This window comes from Saccopteryx leptura, chromosome 6 (assembly GCF_036850995.1).
Source record: "Saccopteryx leptura isolate mSacLep1 chromosome 6, mSacLep1_pri_phased_curated, whole genome shotgun sequence".
Classification (NCBI taxonomy): Eukaryota; Metazoa; Chordata; class Mammalia; order Chiroptera; family Emballonuridae; genus Saccopteryx; species Saccopteryx leptura.
In genome coordinates this window covers 106,705,231-106,724,032 of record NC_089508.1, presented here as the reverse complement: position 1 = coordinate 106,724,032, position 18,802 = coordinate 106,705,231, and the positions used below count along the sequence as shown (strand labels likewise).

Sequence of the window (18,802 nt, the reverse complement as noted above, 5' to 3'; positions counted from 1 at the left end):
TCTAAAAAAATAACAATAATTCAGAGAGATTTCTTTTAGTCTTGTCTTTATGCATTGCTCTATTACTTTAATTATTAGGAAAAATATAGCTATCCCCATTTTTAATTTGTTCTCAAAAATAAATTAACCCACAGTTGAAATGCCCCACAAGTCCACTTCTACGGAGAAAAGCCAGCAAGGAACACAAAACTAAAGCCCAGGGGATTTTAGTCACAGTGGGCAGGATTTTAGTCACAAGTAACAAAAGGTCCTGGTCGATGGCTCTGGAGGCCCACTGAAGCCGAGGACAGTAATTCAGTGAGGCCATCGGAAGGCCCCTAGGCTCCACCTGTGCTCCTCCCTAAGGAGGAGCTTCGCCTGTTTTCACTCTGTGTGTCCTGTCACATGGCAGGAGAACCTGGCTGTGGCTGCCAAGTTTACAGGTGACAGGCACAGAATGGAGACAGGCCAACCCTTCAATCAACCTTGTTTTCTGTCATACACACACACACCCTCACACACATGCACACTCTAACACACACTCACATTCAAATTCATAGACACACACTCACTCATACACTCCAAGGGAGAGGACTTAGGCCGGTCTAATTATATCTTGAGAAGTGGGGCATGGTTATTTCTAAGCCTGAGAGCCTGTCCAAAATCCCTGGCTAGACCAGGCAGATCAAAGACAATGAGCAGTAGGAGGAGGACCACTGGGACCTGAAGAGCCAGCACAGGGGGGCCCACTTCGCATGAGGTCTGTGTTGACAGAGAGCTTGGTTTTGGGGAGAAAACCTAGGTGCCAATAACATAGAAAGCCGTATGGGGCAGCACAATGCAGGGTCAGATGATGACCTGGGCAATAACTTAAATGGGCAGATGGTCCTATGGATGGACTACAGCATCATCCATCCCAGACTCTAAACACTGGACAGGCCTCGGCCCATTTGGCTGGAGTCAACAGGGAGCTCTGTGCCTTTGGGAACCTGAGATCAACATCTGTCTCCTTTTTTCTGAAGTCCAAGTACAAGCCCAATTGTGCCCATCTGGCTTACAGAATTATAATGACTAAGGAAGAAAACAGAGGAAGGGGGACCTTTGGATGGTCCCTCCATGTCCTCACAAAAAAGAGTAAACAAAAGTGGAAGGGGGCTCTGCCTAATATTTGTTCAATTAGGAACTCTAATGAACCACCAATAGTCACCTGACGTAACCCAGGCCTTCTATAGATAATAGCAGCAGCCCCCGGGGAAGGTCAGCAATGGCCCCAAACCAAGGCAAGGTCCTGGGAGCACTGTACTAGAGAAATCCAAAGAGCCATCTTCCAGCCCCGAATTCTGGCCAGGCTTTGCACAGACAAGAAGTGGCAAGGTGTTTCATCAGGGGAAGGTGTCAAGGTGGGTGTCCATCTGGAGCCCCTGAAAGAGAACAGAGGGCTTCTACAGTCAGGTGGCAGGTGAGGGACCAGATTGCAGAAGACTCTGAATGCCTGCCTGACCAGTGGTGGCATAGTGGATAGAGCATTGATCTGAGATGCTGAGGTTCTGGTTGAAACCCTAAGGTCACCAGCTTGAGCATAGGTTCATCAGCTTGAGTGTGGGATCACTGACCTGATCTCAAGGTCGCTAGCTTAAGCAAGGGGTCACTGGCTTGGCTTGAGCTTCCTGGTCAAGACACTTATGAGAAGCAATAAATGAACAACTAAAGTGAAGCAACTATGAGTTGATGCTTCTCATCTCTCTTCTCCCCCCTCTCTCCCTTCCTGTCTTTCTATAAAAAATGAAGGAGGAGGAGGAGAAGGAGAAGAAGGAGGTGGCTATGAACATCTGACTTGACCTACAGGCAACAGAGAATCACACTAGGTTCTTGAGTAGGAAAATCACAGAATAAAGGACAACAGTTGCCTCACCAGGTGGTGGCACCGTAGATAGAGCATTGACCTGGGACGCTGAAGTCGTTGGTTTGAAATGCTGGGCTTGTCGGGTCAAGGCACATATACAGAAGCAATACTGTGAGTTGATGCTTTCCACACCTCCACCCCCATTTCTCTCTCTCTTTTTCCTCTCTCTAAAGTCAATTAAAAATTTTTTTTAAAGAAATTAGTTCAATGAGTAACCCAGTAAATGTCACAGAAAGTAGAAAGACATTGGTGTTGACAACTAGGACAGCTTCAGGTTCGGGAGGCTCTGAACAGACCCCTTCTGTTGGCTCTGGGCACCACTGTAGATGCAGGAAAGATTGCCTGGACCTTGTCATGGGAAAGGAGTGGACTGACTACAGTAGACTTTCCTCCCAATTCATCTCATTCAATGGCTACTTTGAGTTTTATTGAAACCTTTTGTTCAGTTGCTCAGTGAACTATTGGATTCCTGTGGTAACAAAACAAAGAGAAACCCCCTTAATCTTGGAACCCAGCTTTCCTGGGCAGCCTTTGTGACTCTGGTCAAAGAACCCCTAAAAGCCCCCTAAATCAAGGTCAGGAAGGTCATTGTGGAATCACCTAGGAGGGAGGCGGCAATAGAGCACAGTGGTTAATGATAGGCTCCTGGCCTTCCCATTTGCCAGCCATGAGACCTTGAACACATCACTCACTCATCCTTTCTGGGCCTCAATTTTCTCTTTTAATTGGGAGTTTTGGTAGTTACTACCTATAGGGTTGAAAGAAGCAATCCAAACACCTGACCCACAGTAAATTCTCACTAATACAACCATTAACAGTAGTTGTAGGATAGTGGGGAAGAATAGGGAGTCTTTTTTATCTGCCCTGCTTCAGAAAATACTCCCAATTGGCCCCTGTTGATCTGGCACCAACCCCACCTTTATTCCTCCCACCCTTGCCTAGGCTGCAGAAGGCCTTGTTCCAGCTGGGAGGGCCCAAGCATCAGCACTCAGACCTTTGGCAACCTCAGTCTTTGGATAGCTGTGGCTTCTGTCCCAGAATGACTGCCCATCCAAATTCAATACACAGTCCTGAAGTTGGTCACAAAGAAGGGGTGTGTGTGTAAAGTTGCTTAGGAATCTGTACACTGTGCAGGAAAAAGAAGCAAATACATTACATGGAAAATGTGAATGAATAGAGAGGAAATGAATGCTAATGTTTAAACTCTACCTTGGAAGATCCTGAGAAGCAGGATTTCAGGGAAGGGAACAATCACTCCAGTTGGGGTCATGAGTAAGAGCTTCAGGAGGGGTGATAACTTTCTTTAGGATGTCAGCGTCATCCCTCCTTGGCTCTGAACAACCAGGTTTCAACTAGGGTTCTTTGACCTGAGCCTCTGGGCCTTTGGCAAAGGGTTTAGAAAAACTGTTCAGAAAACAGCTCAATGCCAGAGGAGAGCAGAGTTCAATGGGAGGGTGGTTGCTGGGAACTGGTCCTGGGTTCTAGACAGGCTCTGCAATCCAGGGCCCTTTCTTGTCTGTGAAATTGGGGTGGTTAGGGAGTTGGTCACAAGCTCCCCAAACTCTCCTCCTCTTGCAAAGTCTAGGATCCTTTTCCCTCCGGCCCTTGCCCCCACCCTTCCCCCAGCCACATCTATGTACCTGGGGAAGAAGCCCCAACAGGATTCAGCTGACTCATGTTACAGTAACAGGATGCGTTTCGTATTGCTCTCTGGACCTGCAAACAACCGGGAGTGTCAAGGGTGGACGAATCTGTGAGCGTTTCCTGTTTCCCCGAGAGCGAACGGGCCCCCGTCAGTCAGCATCCCGGGAGCAGTTGCCAAGAACGCCAGCATCTTCTGGAGCCCCCCCACCCCCCCTCACCCCCGCCCCTTTCAGCGCCCCGTGGCCTCCGTGCGGTTCATTGGCGGCTGAGGCAGAGCTGGGAGGTGATTTCCCTGCCTTCTCAATTGCGGTGTGCCGGGGAAGGTGGGGTTAGTGCGCAGTCTGGAAGCTGCTCTAGGGCCCTGTGCGCCCTGGTGCCTGAGGCACAGACCCTGACACAGAGGAGATTTCATTGGGTGAGTGGATCGGTTACCGACCCCTGCTACCCCCACAGGCTTCACATCAGGGGGGAAGAACTTGTCGGCACATTCATCTGTCAGTTTCCTGCGGTATCTCCCCTCAGGTGTCAGGATGTATTCATGCTTCCAGACACCAGGCCCGTCATTTCCTTTAAACACAGGGAGCTGGGATCTTCCAGGATCAGGCCCCTCCAGAATGGAGGGTGGGGGCCCTTTTGACTGGATACGATGGGAGTGAGGATGGAAAAACAGAGAGGGTTTGAAACCCTCCTGGCTGGTTTGCTCAGTGGATAGAGCATCCATCAGCTGTGGGGACCTCCTGGGTTGGATTCATAGTCAGGGCACACATAAGAAGTGACCATCTGCTTCTCCACCCCTCCGTCTCCCCCTTCTCTCTCTTCCTCTCCCTCAGCCAGTGGTTCTATTGGTTCGAGCAACTGGGACGCTGAGGCTAGCTCTCTCTGTTCCTCAGAGCATGGGCCCCAGGCAGGGTTTGCCGGGTGGATCCCGGCCGGGGTACATGAGAGAGTCTGTCTCCCTTCCTCTCACTTAAAAAAGAGAGAGAGTGTGTATTTGAGATAGTGTTGTGCACATCACTAGGGCAACAGGCAGGAGCAAGTTGTCAAGGCACAGCAGGTACGTTGGAGAGAGGGTAATAAAGAGATTGTCTAGAAAGGCAAGGAACCGGGAATGGGGGCCGCGAAGTTTAATGCAGACCCAGTGCTCACAGCCGGGCCATGATCCCCGAGTGCGCGGCCTAGGGGGCGAGAGGGCAGCGAGACTTGAGCCTGGATAAAGCCTGCAGGAAGGCCAGGGGCAGGCGGGCTTCACTCCCTGCCACCACCCTCTGCCCACCTGCCTGCCCTCTCCACTGAGCTGCAGTGCGGTTGTTTGGGGGGGGGGGGGCGGAGAGGCGGGGTGAAGTGGGGCTGGCAAGAGGAGCCAAGGACAAAAGTCAGGGCCTATTACCTAATGTTTTGTGGCTTTGTTTTGTCTTTGCAGGTAAGAGCTAACCGTATAAAGTTAACTGCATCCAGATGTCTCAAGAGTCAAATGGTCACTCCAAAACACCCAGCCTCAGGCTGGGTTGCCGCCGGCCATTCGTGGAGGGCAGTCTTCCTCTGGTGAGGTCTCCGCTAGCTCTGCAGACCCAGGAGCAACCTCTCCTGCAGGTTACCATCCAGCCACAGCCAGCAAGGCCTCTGTCCAGGAAAGCCCCTGAATCACAAGCCACAGTCGAGCTGCTCAGTCAGTGTTCTTTCTCCCGGTCACTCTTGTGCAGAGGGCCAGGTGAAAGAAAGTACCAGCGGCTGCAGATTACTTAAAAACAAAATAAGCAACATATGTCTTATCCCAACAACACATAAAATATTACATGCTTTTACAGAATCCAAGCAACCACCCATAATTGCACCTACCAAGCAGAAGTACACCTCTGTTTGTAAGCAGAGCAATGAGAAAACATATTGAGGACATTGACTTCATGTTTAGGTCACAGCTTTAGGGATCAGTCTTTTTTTTTTTTTCTTTAAGAATAGCTATCCTGTAAGTAAACCTTTTTTTTTTTTTAATTTATTCATTTTAGAGAGGAGAGGGAGAGACAGAGAGAGAGAAGGGGGGAGGAGCTGGAAGCATCAACTCCCATATATGCCTTGACCAGGCAAGCCCAGGGTTTCGAACCGGGGACCTCAGCATTTCCAGGTCGACGCTTTATCCACTGCGCCACCACAGGTCAGGCCAGTAAACCTTTTTAAAATTGATTTTAGAGAGAGAGAGGAAGGAAGAAAGAGTGAGGTAAGATAGTAGTAAGAAGCTAGAGAAATTTCTTGACAAGTGGAATAAGGGAAACTGAGACAAAATAATTAAACAAGACCAAACAATTGGAGCAACTACAGCCAGCTAATGAATTACAAGATTTTATCTTCCCTAACCAAGGACACTTAGGAGCAAATGGTTTACATAGTCCAGACCATCCCAGGGCAGAATAGCCTCAGTCCCGGTCCCTCTTTAATAACATTAAAAATAAAATAAAACCAACCAGCCCGACCAGTGGTGGCACAGTGAAGAATGTGTTGACCTGGAATGCTGAGGTCCCAGGTTCAAGCTCAAGGTCACTGGCTTGAGCGAGGGCCCGTCTGGCTGGAGTGCAGGCTTACCAGCTTGGGCATAGGGTCACTGGCTTGAGCCCAAGGTCACTGGCTTGAGCAAGGGGTCACTGGCTTGGCTTCAGCCCCAGGTCAAGTCACGTATGAGACACAATCAGTGAACAACTAAAGTGAGGCAACTACGAGTTGATGCTTCTCATCTCTCTCCCTTCCTATCTCTCTGTCTCACTCTCTCTTGAAGAAGTAAATAAAACCAGAAAATAACCCTGACACTTCTTTACACACATTTTAATAAATCAGCATATTGAACACACCTGAAAAACTAATGAATATTCCATTAAGACCATCCCCTCAGACCTTCCCTAGGATTCCCGCCAGCTAAAGAAAGATAAAAGACATCAAGAAAAAGAACAGGCACACACTCTCTCTGGAGCACGCCCAGACTTTTCTCTCCAACTCTAAGGGTCCCCATGAGACTGGCAATCAGGGGAGCAGCAGGCAGTGGTAGCGCGTCCTGGGCTCACCCCCTGAAACTATTTCCAAGGCCCCCTTCTTCTCTGACTTTCCAGAGAGCCAAAGTAGCCCCACCTAAGCTCTGTACTATTTGCTTTTTCTAGCCTAAGCCCTTCTTCCTTTCTTTGCACTGTCTGCAGCTTTAATAAACATACTTTCAAAATCAGCTGGACTTGTGTTGTGAAATCTTTCCTGCACAAAGCCAAGAACCCACACATTACCTGCTGGCCAGAGGCAGACCTTCTTCTGGCCCATTCCTCCGTCTGGTAATAAGAGAGAGAGAAACATTGATTTGGTGTTCCACCTATTTATCCATTCCTTGGTTGATTATTGTATATGCCCTGCCCAGGGATCAAACCCTTGGGGTGTAGGAACAATGCTCTAACCAACTGAGCTACTTGGCCAGGGCTAAAACCCAGTCTTATTTTCTGTCCACAAGAATGGTCTGAAAAGAGTTGGGGAAAAGTAACATTTTTTGGATACTTCCTAGATATTTAAACTTGGACAAGTTTCTTTTTTTTTTTTTTTTTTTTTTTTTTTGTCATCAAATCTCTGCATTTTTTCCCTCCATAGCATCTGGATTTAAATTAGGGACAGGAATTTTTGGCTCTCCTCAGAGCTAGTTGGAGACAGCATGGAATTGTGCTTCTACCTGGGATCTGCACTGAGAACAAGATTGACAGCCTAGCTGCTGGGGTTGGAGGACAAGCCCAGGCCTTGGGCCCATACAGACCTGGTTTTTTGTTTTTTTGTTTTTTTAATTTACTTTTTTAGATTTTATTTATTCTTTTTTTTTTTTTTTTTGTATTTTTCTGAAGCTGGAAACGGGGAGAGACAGTCAGACAGACTCCTGCATACGCCCGACCGGGATCCACCTGGCATGCCCACCAGGGGCGACGCTCTGCCCACCAGGGGGTGATGCTCTGCCCCTCCAGGGCATCGCTCTGCCGCTACCAGAGCCACTCTAGCGCCTGGGGCAGAGGCCAAGGAGCCATCCCCAGCGCCCAGGCCATCTTTGCTCCAATGGAACCTTGGCTGGCTGCAGGAGGGGAAGAGAGAGACAGAGAGGAAGGAGGGGGGTGTAGAGAAGCAAATGGGCGCTTCTCCTATGTGCCCTGGCCGGGAACCGAACCTGGGTCCCCCGCACGCCAGGCCGACACTCTACCGCTGAGCCAACCGGCCAGGGCTATTCATTTTTATTAGAGAGAGAGGGGAGAGAGAGAGAGAGAGAACAGGGGGAGGAGCTGGAAGCATCAACTCCCATATGTGCCTTGACCAGGCAAGCCCAGGGTTTTGAACCGGCGACCTCAGCATTCCAGGTCGACGCTTTATCCACTGTGCCACCACAGGTCTGGACAAGTTTCTTAATCTCTTTGTGCCTCCATCTTTTTGTTTGTAAAATGGAAATAATCGCATTGCCTTTTAGGATTTTAGCTGTTCCTAGATGGAACATCACAATATGGAGCCTCCACTGCACCTCCAACCACAGGTTGTACTCTCTATTGCTCAGCTAGAGCTGCAATGAATTAAAATAAACCAATAGCAGTGCTGTGCAGGGGGCCCAAGGGAGTTAGTTCCTTACCCATGTGCTGCAGGAAGTGCGTCATTAGCCCAAGCGAACCCTCAAACAGCTGGGGGCAGCCAAAGAGAGAATATGACCCATCACTGATGTTTCCAAGGGCCCAGGAGGAAGAGGGATCCTGGTACGATCCATCCTAGGGTGGGGTCTGGGAGAAAAAAGAGGTCTTCTGATAGAGGTGACTTAGACTCTGGGGTCTCCGGGCTCAGGGGGCTCAGAGGTGCCTGGATATGAAATAACAAGTTCTTTTTGCAAACCGAAAACCCCTAAGCTTCTAGTTGCAGCCAAATGTAGGAGCAAGTGCTGGAGGAGAGAAGGGGTCCTATGAATAGAGTACTCTTCAATAGAGGAGATAAAAACAGAAATAACACTCTCACCACCCCAACACCAGGTGAGGAATGTCTGTGTAAAAATCCACACTGAGGGCCCTGGCCGGTTGGCTCAGTGGTAGAGCACCAGCCTGGCGTGCAGAAGTCCCGGGTTCGATTCCCGGCCAGGGCACACAGGAGAAGCGCCCATCTGCTTCTCCACCCCTCCCCCTCTCCTTCCTCTCTGTCTCTCTCTTCCCCTCCCGCAGCGAGGCTCCATTGGAGCAAAGATGGCCCGGGTGCTGGGGATGGCTCCTTGGCCTCTGCCCCAGGCGCTAGAGTGGCTCTGGTCGCGACACAGCGACGCCCCGGAGGGTCAGAGCATCGCCCCCTGGTGGGCAGAGCGTCGCCCCCTGGTGGGTGCCCCCCCCCCCCAAACAACCGCACTGCAGCTCAGCGGAGAGGGCAGGCAGGTGGGCAGAGCCGGGTGGTGGCAGGGAGTGAAGCCCGCCTGTTCCTGGCCTTTCTGCAGGCTTTATCCAGGCTCAAGTCTCGCTGCCCTCTCGTCCCCTAGGCCGCGCACTCGGGGATCATGGCCCGGCTGTGAGCACTGGATCTGCATTAAACTTCGCGGCCCCCATTCTCGGTTCCTTGCCTTTCTAGACAATCTCTTTATTACCCTCTCTCCAACGTACCTGCTGTGCCTTGACAACTTGCTCCTGCCTGTTGCCCTAGTGATGTGCACAACACTATCTCAAATACACACTCTCTCTCTGGGTGGATCCCGGTCAGGCGCATGCGGGAGTCTGTCTGACTGTCTCTCCCCATTTCCAGCTTCAGAAAAATACAAAAAAAATAAAAATAAATAAAAATCCACACTGAGGCCTGACCAGGTGGTGGTGCAGTGCATAGAGCGTTGGACTGGGATGCCGAGGACCCAGGTTCGAGACCCCAAGGTCACCAGCTTGAGTGAGGGCTCATCTGGTTTGAGCAAAAAGCTCACCAGCTTGGACCCAAGGTCGCTGGCTCGAGCAAGGGGTTACTCGGTCTGCTGAAGGCCCGTGGTCAAGGCATATATGAGAAAGCAATCAACGAACAACTAAAGTGCCACAATGAAAAACTGATGATTGATGCTTCTCATCCCTCTCCATTCCTGTCTGTCCCTATCTATCCCTCTCTCTGACTCCCTCTCTGTCTCTGTAAAAAAAGAAAAAAAAAATCCACACTGGGCTCTGTTTGGTAGCTCAATTGGTTAACATTGTCCCCATAAGCCAAGATTGTGAGTTCATTTCCTGGTTAGGGCACATAGAAGAATCAACCAATGAATGCATAAGTAAGTGGAACAACAAATCAATGTTTCTCTCTCTCTCTTGCACCCCTCCTGTAAAATCAATAGTTGTTTTTTTAAAGCCACCTCTAAAATCAATAAATTGTTTTTAAAAAGCCGTCTTGGAATTAGATGTAACCACACAAATTAGGCTGATTAAATGAGATACCCTGAGTACAGGGCTTAGCACTGGTGTGGCACATAATGAGTTCACAAAGAACTTGTTCCCCTTATACACATGCGTGCACACACACAACTGTACTTAGCTTCACAATAAGACTTTCTATTGATTGACTGATTTTAGAGAGACAGAGAGAGGAAGAAGGAGAGAGAAGCATTCATTTGTTGTTCCACTTAGTTGTGCATTTGTCACTTCCCTTATGTGCCCTTACCCAGGATCAATCCTGGAACCTTGGTATTTTGGGAAAATACTCTAACCCACTGAATGAACTACTATGTGTTGAGCACTGTGCAAGACCAAAAGCTGGCCTTGGCCTCCAGGAGATTTGTCTGGTGGTTGAGACAGATGTAAGCCCAGGAGAGAACTGGAACCTTAACAAGAGCCTGGGTAGGTTTTCCCAAGCTGGGGGTGCTGGTGGATGAGCCTCAGGCCACGGGAACAGCAGGCATAGCTGGAAGGGCAGCAGCTTTGTGGTGACTGGAGCATGAGTTATGTGCAGAGGTGGATTTAACAGCGGGTGCACCAGGAGTACGCCCTGGGCCCCGACTTCTGAAGGGACCCACAAAACCCCAACTTTATACTTTTTTCTAATGACACCAAGTTTGGTTTCAGATGTGCAATTTTAACATTAATAGTACATAATATTTTTTATTTATTTAAAAATATGGTTAAGCCTGACCAGGTGGTGGCGCAGTGGATAGAGCATCGGACTGGGATGCGGAAGGACCCAGGTTCGAGACCCCGAGGTCGCCAGCTTGAGCACGGGCTCATCTGGCTTGAGCGAAAAGCTCACCAGCTTGGACCCAAGGTTGCTGGCTCCAGCAAGGGGTTACTCGGTCTGCTGAAGGCCCGCGGTCAAGGCACATATGAGAAAGCAATCAATGAACAACTAAGAAGTCGCAACGCGCAATGAAAAACTAATGATTGATGCTTCTCATCTCTCTCCGTTCCTGTCTGTCTGTCCCTGTCTATCTCTGCCTCTGTAAAAAAATAAAATTAAAAAAAAAAAATATGGTTAACATGTATTTTTATTTTCCCTGTCTCTCTCTTTTTTTTTAAGGAGCCCAATATTTTCTTCTGCACCCAGGTCCTCAACCGACCTTAATCGGCCTCTGGTCATGTGGAGGGCAAATCTTTAGGTGGTATTTTCTTGTTACCCACCTACTTGATCTCCTTTGGTGCCTCCGGGAGAGGCAGGACCTTGGCTGCCCACCCTTGCAGGCTTTCATATAACCAGCCTGGGACTCTGTCTGGGAAGAGCATGGCAGTGCAAAGCTGTAAATGACAGCACATGTGGGCTGAGAAAATCAACAAAAGAGCCCTGCCCCCTGGGTTCCAGGAGAACATCCTACCTGTCACAGAGTCCTCATGGGGCTGGAGATTCCCCCAGAGATGGCTCCTAGGACTAAGTCCAGGTACAGGACCCAGAGTACTTCCCGTCCCTTCTTCCCTCTCACCCTCTACTCACCCTTTCCCCCACCTTTGGGGGTAGGTAGCCAGTCCCTTCCCCCCTCTGGTTTCCTGCAGGATGTCCCTGGGATGTCAGAACTGGAGTGGGAGAGGGGAGGGTAGAGAAGAGTCCTCCTTAGTGTTCTGCCCCTTGGGTGGTATCTCAGGCTGGGCCGCCTGGTCATGGCTGGGCGCTGCCGCCGGGAACTGTGTGTGGAAGCCTGGCTTGTCTGGATGACAGCTTTATCACAGATGGGTTGGTGCTGTGGGCTCCCTGCTAGCCAGTGGGGAACTGTGCAAGGGGTTTCCACAGGCCACCCCATTCCAACAGTCAGCAAGGCTAACCTGAAGTTAGTGGGGGTCCCTGTGCCCTAGATTCCAGTGTGGGTGAAGGCTGCCTCCCAGCTGATGCACTTGGAAAAGCCCTTGCCTCTACAGTGGGCCACAGAGTGCTGTGTGATTTCCTCTGTGGGTCAGTCCTCCACCAAGGGCTGTGACTGGGCCATGAGTCAGGCCTCAACCTATTGCTGACAAGCCACCAGCTGCGCGGCTTCCAGCTGGGTTGGGGGACACAGTAGTGGCTGCCCACTGCCTTCTCCCCTTTTGTGCTCTGTTCTGCATAGGAGAAGTGGGGCCACACCAGGGAGGGTCAGACCCGGAGTGGTTCTGGGCTGTGGCTGGAGTGAACTGTGACTGAGGCAGAAGCTCAGCGACCTCCCAAGCAGGTCAGCCATGAGTTTCCAAGGTCAGAAATCAAGGTATCAACAACAAGCTATTTGAACTGGGCCTGATTGCCCCACTCAACTGCCAGGTAAGAACATTCTCCACCAGCTCCTTAAGCCTAGGAGACCAACAAGGGAAATTGCTCCTCTCAGAAAGAGGCACTTAGCTTAGGTAATGTTTTTAAAAAATAAATTAGTGGTTACTTCAACTGCCTTCAAGGAATTCGCCATGTATGGACAAGGCCTTGAAACTCAACAGCAGGCTTTTAGAACAGAAAGGGGATAATCTTTGTATCCCTTGTTCTGAGCCAACAGTGGCTCACCCAGAACTCCCTCAGGGTGGGGAGGCAGAGCCTGGAGTGCCAGTCATACTTCTTGGCAATTTAAAGCCACGTGCTCTGTGTCATCAAGACTGTGACTCAGCTGTGCACTTGCCAAAGCTCATTTATGGAGGGGCAAAACTGCTCTGTAGGCATCTTCAAAGTGAGGGCGCTCCATCTCCTGGAGGGAAAACCAGAGAGCCATAGAGGAGGGCCTTCCGGCTGTCCAGGTGGGGGCCCCCCGAGCCAGCACAGGAGGTGCTCAGCTCTGGGTCCCCAGCCTGTTGGTTTCCCATAAATGTCAGGTGACTGAACAAACAACAGAAAAAAAACAGTGAAGCTGATACAAAAACCCAAAGCCCATTTCTTCCCGTGTGGCTATTCCCTGTTGTGCTGCTTCTTAGTGAAAAGGAGTGATGAGGGACTCTGGACCTCCACAGAGTGAGCTGATGGCTGGCTGGGGGCAAAAGGTCTGGGTGCCTTAAATTAGAAAAGGTTCATGTTGGCTGAGACCATCAAAAGAGTGTTTTATTATTGTGTTCCTTAAAAAAACAAAGGCCCAGCAACAGGTGTTAAGAGCCCAGGCTGGATCAGCTGGGCAGAGTAAGCAGCCATGTGTGGGCCCCGGTCGGGCTGCCCAGACGGGCAGGCAGACAGCTCCCCACTGCAGGCTCCACCAGCCCCACAGTGTCTCCTCCTCCGTGTCCTGAAATCCCCTCCTTTAGTTGAGCCGGTGGAGGTGACAAGAACTGCCATCACAGCTAGCCCCACTGTCGAGAGAGGAACCGGGCATCCTGGCTTGCATGGCTTTGTATTCCCTGTCCTTTCCTTTTCTCTTTTTTTCTCTTTCTTTGCCTTCTCCTTACTCTGTCAGTCTGGCAGTTGGGGACCTGAAGTCGGAGAGGACGAGGCAACAGACAGAGATTTCCAATGGACTGAGCTATCAGCAGCAAAGTCTGGGCGGGCTGGGAGGTGAGTGTCCCGTAGGCAGATCCTGCTTGTCTCCTGGACTCTTGGTTTCCAGGGTTCTGCCAGGGTGGTGTGGGGGGAGAGCTTTTCTACAAGGCAGGAGAGCACAGAGGCAAGGAAGCCACCAGCACTTGGACTCCTAAGAGAAAGGGTGACAAGAAGGACATAAAATGTTTGATTAAGCTGATCACATTAATGGCCCAAACACCAGAGCTAAGAGGATCAGAAATCCAGCAGGCATTCTTGCCCAGCTACAGAATTAGTTTGCTCGGTGCTCAGGTCTCTTCACGAGGTCCCCGTGGCAGGATTCATTTGCTGGGGCCTTCCACAGAAGTGCGTTTTTACCGTTCTCTGCAACACAAACAAATGAAACTCATGGCAAACAGCTTTCAAAGACCGCTGTCTCTAAAAGGAAATTGGGACTACATTTTCCCACAAGAAGTTCAAGAAATTGTGATTACTCAGAACTCCCTCTCGACATTCTTGTGAACATTTGAAAAATTCCCGGTGCCTCCTGCTGCCCTGCGTGCGGGAAGCCAGGGATGTGCCGACTCACACACAGCCCAGCAAGTGCTTTTGGGCTCATAGCAACAGCATAAACCATTGCGTAACTGCAGTTGTGTGTATGTGTTCCCCACTTTGATTATAAAAGGAAATGCAAATAAAGAAGTAATGACTTCTGGTAAAATGATGCCTAGAATATGACTTCCTACTCTCTCTCCTTCCCATCCCTTCAAAAGTCCTCCTCTCCAGATCTCTTCTCTAGGAGTATATTTCTCAGAGTGGTTTGCCAGGATGGCTAAGAGATGTATGACAGTCAATGTAATTCATTCTGTAAGACCCCTGCTTTGAGGTTCAGAGTTTCTCTCAGGCTCCAGAGAGGGAACCAGGGACTCTCTAAGCTAAAAGAGCCTTCTGGCCACCAGCCAACTTCCAATGCGAAGTCCTGAAGAAAACCTGGGGAATCTTGCCAAATACTGAAGACTCTGCCAGAAAAGAATAAAGGGCCTGCGTAAGCCTGCCCTCCTCTCCCCTTCCCCCTTTCCGTCCCCCTAGAGAGACAGCTCACCTTGGTTTCCTATAAGCATGGAGGATGGGTGTGTGGGGGCTGGAGAGTTCAGGGGAGTCTCACCAGAGGGCTGCCAGGAGCCCCAAAAAAGGGGTCTGCTTACAGCATGCCACATGGAGATGGGAGAGCCACTCACTGGACAGCAGGAGATTCTGGACAATCAAGTTTCCCAGGATTCTGTGTGTGTAAGAGAGAAAGAGAGAGAGGAACAGACAGGGACAGATAGACAGGAAAGGAAAGAGATGAGAAGCATCAGCTCATATTTGCATCACTCTAGTTGTTCATTGATTGCTTCTCATACGTGCCTTGATGGGGGTGCTCAAGCCAAGCCCGTGACCTCTTGCTCAAGCCAGCAACCACAGAATCATTTTGATGATCCCACGCCCAAGCCAGCAACCCACTCAAGCTGGTGAGCCTATGCTGAAGCTGGATGAGTCCATACTCAAACCAGTGACCTCCAGGTTTTGAACCTGGGACCTCAGCATCCCAGGTCAACACTCTATCCACTGGTCAAGCAAGAATGATCTGTTTTTTAAAGAAAGAAAGGAGGGAGGGAGGACAGGAAGGGAAGTGAAAAGAAAAGAAAAGATGAAAGTTCTAGATCTGTCATTTGATATGGTTGCCTTGTTCACGATATGGCAATTGAGCACTTGAAATATGACTGATCTGAATTGAGATGTGCTGTAAGTATAAAATATGTGTTAGATTTAAAAGACTTAGGATAAAGACTATACTTTCAGGGATCATTTCTATAGTTTGTTTGTTAAAAGACTTAGCATAAAAAAAGAATGTAAAGGGCCTGGTCGGTTGGCTCAGCGGTAGAGCGTCGGCCTGGCGTGCGGGGGACCCGGGTTCGATTCCCGGCCACAGCACATAGGAGAAGCACCCATTTGCTTCTCCACCCCCCCCCCCTTCCTCTCTGTCTCTCTCTTCCCCTCCCGCAGCCAAGGCTCCATTGGAGCAAAGATGGCCCGGGCGCTGTGGATGGCTCCTTGGCCTCTGCCCCAGGCGCTAGAGTGGCTCTGGTCGTGGCAGAGCGACGCCCCGGAGGGGCAGAGCATTGCCCCCTGGTGGGCGTGCTGGGTGGATCCCGGTCGGGCACATGCGGGAGTCTGTCTGACTGTCTCTCCCCGTTTCCAGCTTCAGAAAAAAAAAAAAAAAAAAAAAAAAGAATGTAAAATAGGTAACAATTAATCATTTTATCAATTATATGTTGAAAAAGTATTTTGGAGATTTTGGATTAAATAAATATGTTAAAATTACTGTCACCCTTTTTTACTCTTGTTCAGGTGTTCCTAGAACATTTACAACCACATCTGTGGCCCACACTCCATTTCCACTGTGCTGCTCTAGACAGCTGTCCCTAGGTGGCCAGGCAGCACCTGCTCCCAGCCCCACTTCTAGTTCACACCAAACTGCAGAGGTCTTTAGCTCCATCCTTTCCCCTGGACTGCAAGTAAACTAGTCCAGGTGTGGGGTGTCCTGATTCTTAGGTTCTCCAGATAGTATCTAAGTGTTTCCTAGGAAAACCTTTTTGAGTTTTAATCAGCTGTTTTCTGAGTGTTGCTTGACCTTTTAGAATCCTTTCTTTGCTGCCTACGGAGGCACCCAGGGGCTTTCTTGCACCCGTTTGAGAGAGTCAGCTGGTAGGTAGGTGGCTGTGAGATAGTAACGGAAACTTTGAATAAGGATGTATGAGGCGTGGGAGTTTTGGGTAGGCCTTGGTAGGGACTAAGACATTGACAGACACCGTTCAAGTTTGAATTTAAGTTCACCGGTAAATATTTAGGAGAATTTTTTTTATGAAATTTTAAAAAAATGTATTGGTGTTTAGAGAGAGAGAGAGACAGAAACATCATTCAGTAGTTGACACTTGTATGTGCCCTGACCAGAGATTAAACCCACACAGGAGGCATATTGGGATGATGCTCTAACCAACTGAGCTAACTGGCCAGGGCAGGAGAATTTTTTCAAGTGGTCCTACAGAACATCATAGCAACATTAACGAAATATTTCTTCCAGAATGTCTGTGGAGCACCCTCTCTGGGCCCTGGAGAATTCTAGGTGATGAATTCTGCGGGCTGCTCTGGAGCCTGGAGGAAGGGTGAAAGGCTGGGTGTGTGACGCGGGTGGCAAAGGGTCCAAGTGCCAAAGCCCAACTGCTCGGTCTTGAGGGCCTCCAGCCTGTGTGTGCCTACCCCTGTCGAGTCCTAACTAAAGTATACTTACATGTTTTGCTTTATTCTTCTTTCCATAAATACTCATCAGCATTTTCCATGCTCCTGTGTAGTCCTCATATCACCTTTTTTAGTAATTAAATAATATTCCACCAACTGACTGTCATTTTGAAAACTTCTCTGGGACATTTAGTTTCCAGTTTTGCTCATTTACATTGAGAGCAGCAAGAATGCAATTCGCTTTCTTTGTTGTCTTTTCTTTTGGATTTATATTTCCTTATAATTAATTCTCAGAAAAGAAATAAACTACCATGTTCAAGGGTATGAATGTTTTTCTAGTTTTTGACAGCTATTGCCAAGGTGCTGTCCAAAGGGCCTGCAAGAACTTCTGTTGCTCACAGCAATGGGCATGTGTATTAAGTTTCTTGCAACTGGACAGATGTTACAGCATACATAGGTATATGTATAATATATTTATATACTTTTTACAAAACTTAAATTTGCAAGTGCATATATATAAATAGATAAGCATCCATATGTGTTACATGTATATATGTATATACATATATACATTTGTAGACTTCAAAGCTGTAGATATGGCACTTCCTTTAGATTTTGAAGCTTTTCTAAGCAAGATATTTATAGACAAGTAACATGTATATTTTTTTCTAAAAATACCAAGACATTGTCTTGAGCATTTCTGCACTTATATGCATTTCTGGGTTTTTGGGTTTTTTTATTGCTCCAGTCAACAAAAGGGAAACTTTATTGAAGCCCCCAGATCACAGGGTTCAGGCAGGAGGCCGCGGAGATGTGGAGAGACCTTGTTTAACCTTATTTTTGGAGCGCAGGTTGTTGGTGCGGCTGCACTCCTCACAGCAGTTGACAGCGCAGGGGTGTAAGCAGGCGTAAGGCCTGTGGCAGGTCATCCCATCACAGCTGTGCTTCTGGGGGAGCTGGCGGAGGGAGTGCTCAACCAGGCCTCCCTGCAGATGAAGCACCAGGTGCAGGTGGACTCTTTCTGAATATTACAGTCTGGAAGAGTGTGGCATCCTACAGCTGTTTGCCCACAAAAACCAGACGCTGCTGGTTAGGTGGGATGCCCTCCTTATCTAGTACTTTAGCTTTGACATTCTCAGGGTTGCTCAGCCTCAAGGGTGATGGTCTTGCCCATCAGGGTCTTCACAAAGATCTGTACCTCTGCTTCTGCTGGGGAGGCTGCTCCGCCTGCCACCTTGTTGAAGAGAAAGATCATATTGATTTTTAAATTGTTCTGCAAAGAAGCTATGTTTCATCATCATTTATCAATTTAGTCAGTTATTTGTTTATATCAATATGGGCTCATTTTATACTTTGGGGTATAAGGCTATGCTCTCCCATAGCCTGATGCTTGAGAGTGCCTGTTCCCCAACCCTCACAAGCCCTGAATAGTAGTGATCCTTACCACGTTTACTAACCTGCTAGGTGGAAAGTGGGATCTCCTAGTTAGAATTTGAACTGATGTTGTCTGAGTGTATGTTTCTAGTTCCCTCACTGTTTGGATGATATTAAGTTTTGAATTTCTTCTTTTATCTTGTGCAAGCATTGCATCCTTTCTAATAATATTTTGAAATTGAGTCAGGATAGTAAGAAGTTAGGGAAATTTCTTGACAAGTGAAATAAGGGAAACTGAGACAAAATTAACAATTTGAGCAACTTACAGCCAGCTAATGAATCACAAGGTTTTATCTTCCCAAGGACACCTAGGAACAAATGGTTTACATGGTCCAGACTGTTCTGGGGCAGATTGGCCTCAGTCCTGGTTCTTCTTTCATAAAATTCTTTAACAATTTTTTTTAAATGTATTGATTTTAGTGAGAAAGAAAGGGGAAAAGAGAAAGGCAGGAACATAGATCTGTTCCTGTGTGTGCCCTGACCAGAGATTGAACTGACAACCTCTGCACTTTGGGATGATGCTCTAATGAATGGAGCTATTGGGCCAGGGCTAATAACATTCTTCTAAAAAATAAAACTAACCAGAAAATAACCCTGACACTTTTTTCATGTATTTTAATAAATCAGCATATTGAACACACCTGAAAAACTAATGAATATTCCATTAAGACCATCCCCTCAGACCTTCCCTAGGATTCCCGCCAG

At 48.5% G+C, this 18,802-nt stretch overlaps 1 long non-coding RNA gene across 1 annotated transcript; it reads left to right on the top strand.

Annotated features, from left to right (window-relative positions):
- The first annotated feature begins 3,877 nt into the window (after nucleotides 1-3,877).
- LOC136407824 (uncharacterized) lies at nucleotides 3,878-10,908 on the top strand. Its single transcript, XR_010752017.1, has 3 exons — nucleotides 3,878-3,941; nucleotides 4,947-5,068; nucleotides 10,631-10,908. It is a non-coding gene; the product is annotated as an uncharacterized lncRNA (long non-coding RNA).
- Nucleotides 10,909-18,802: the final 7,894 nt, after the last annotated feature.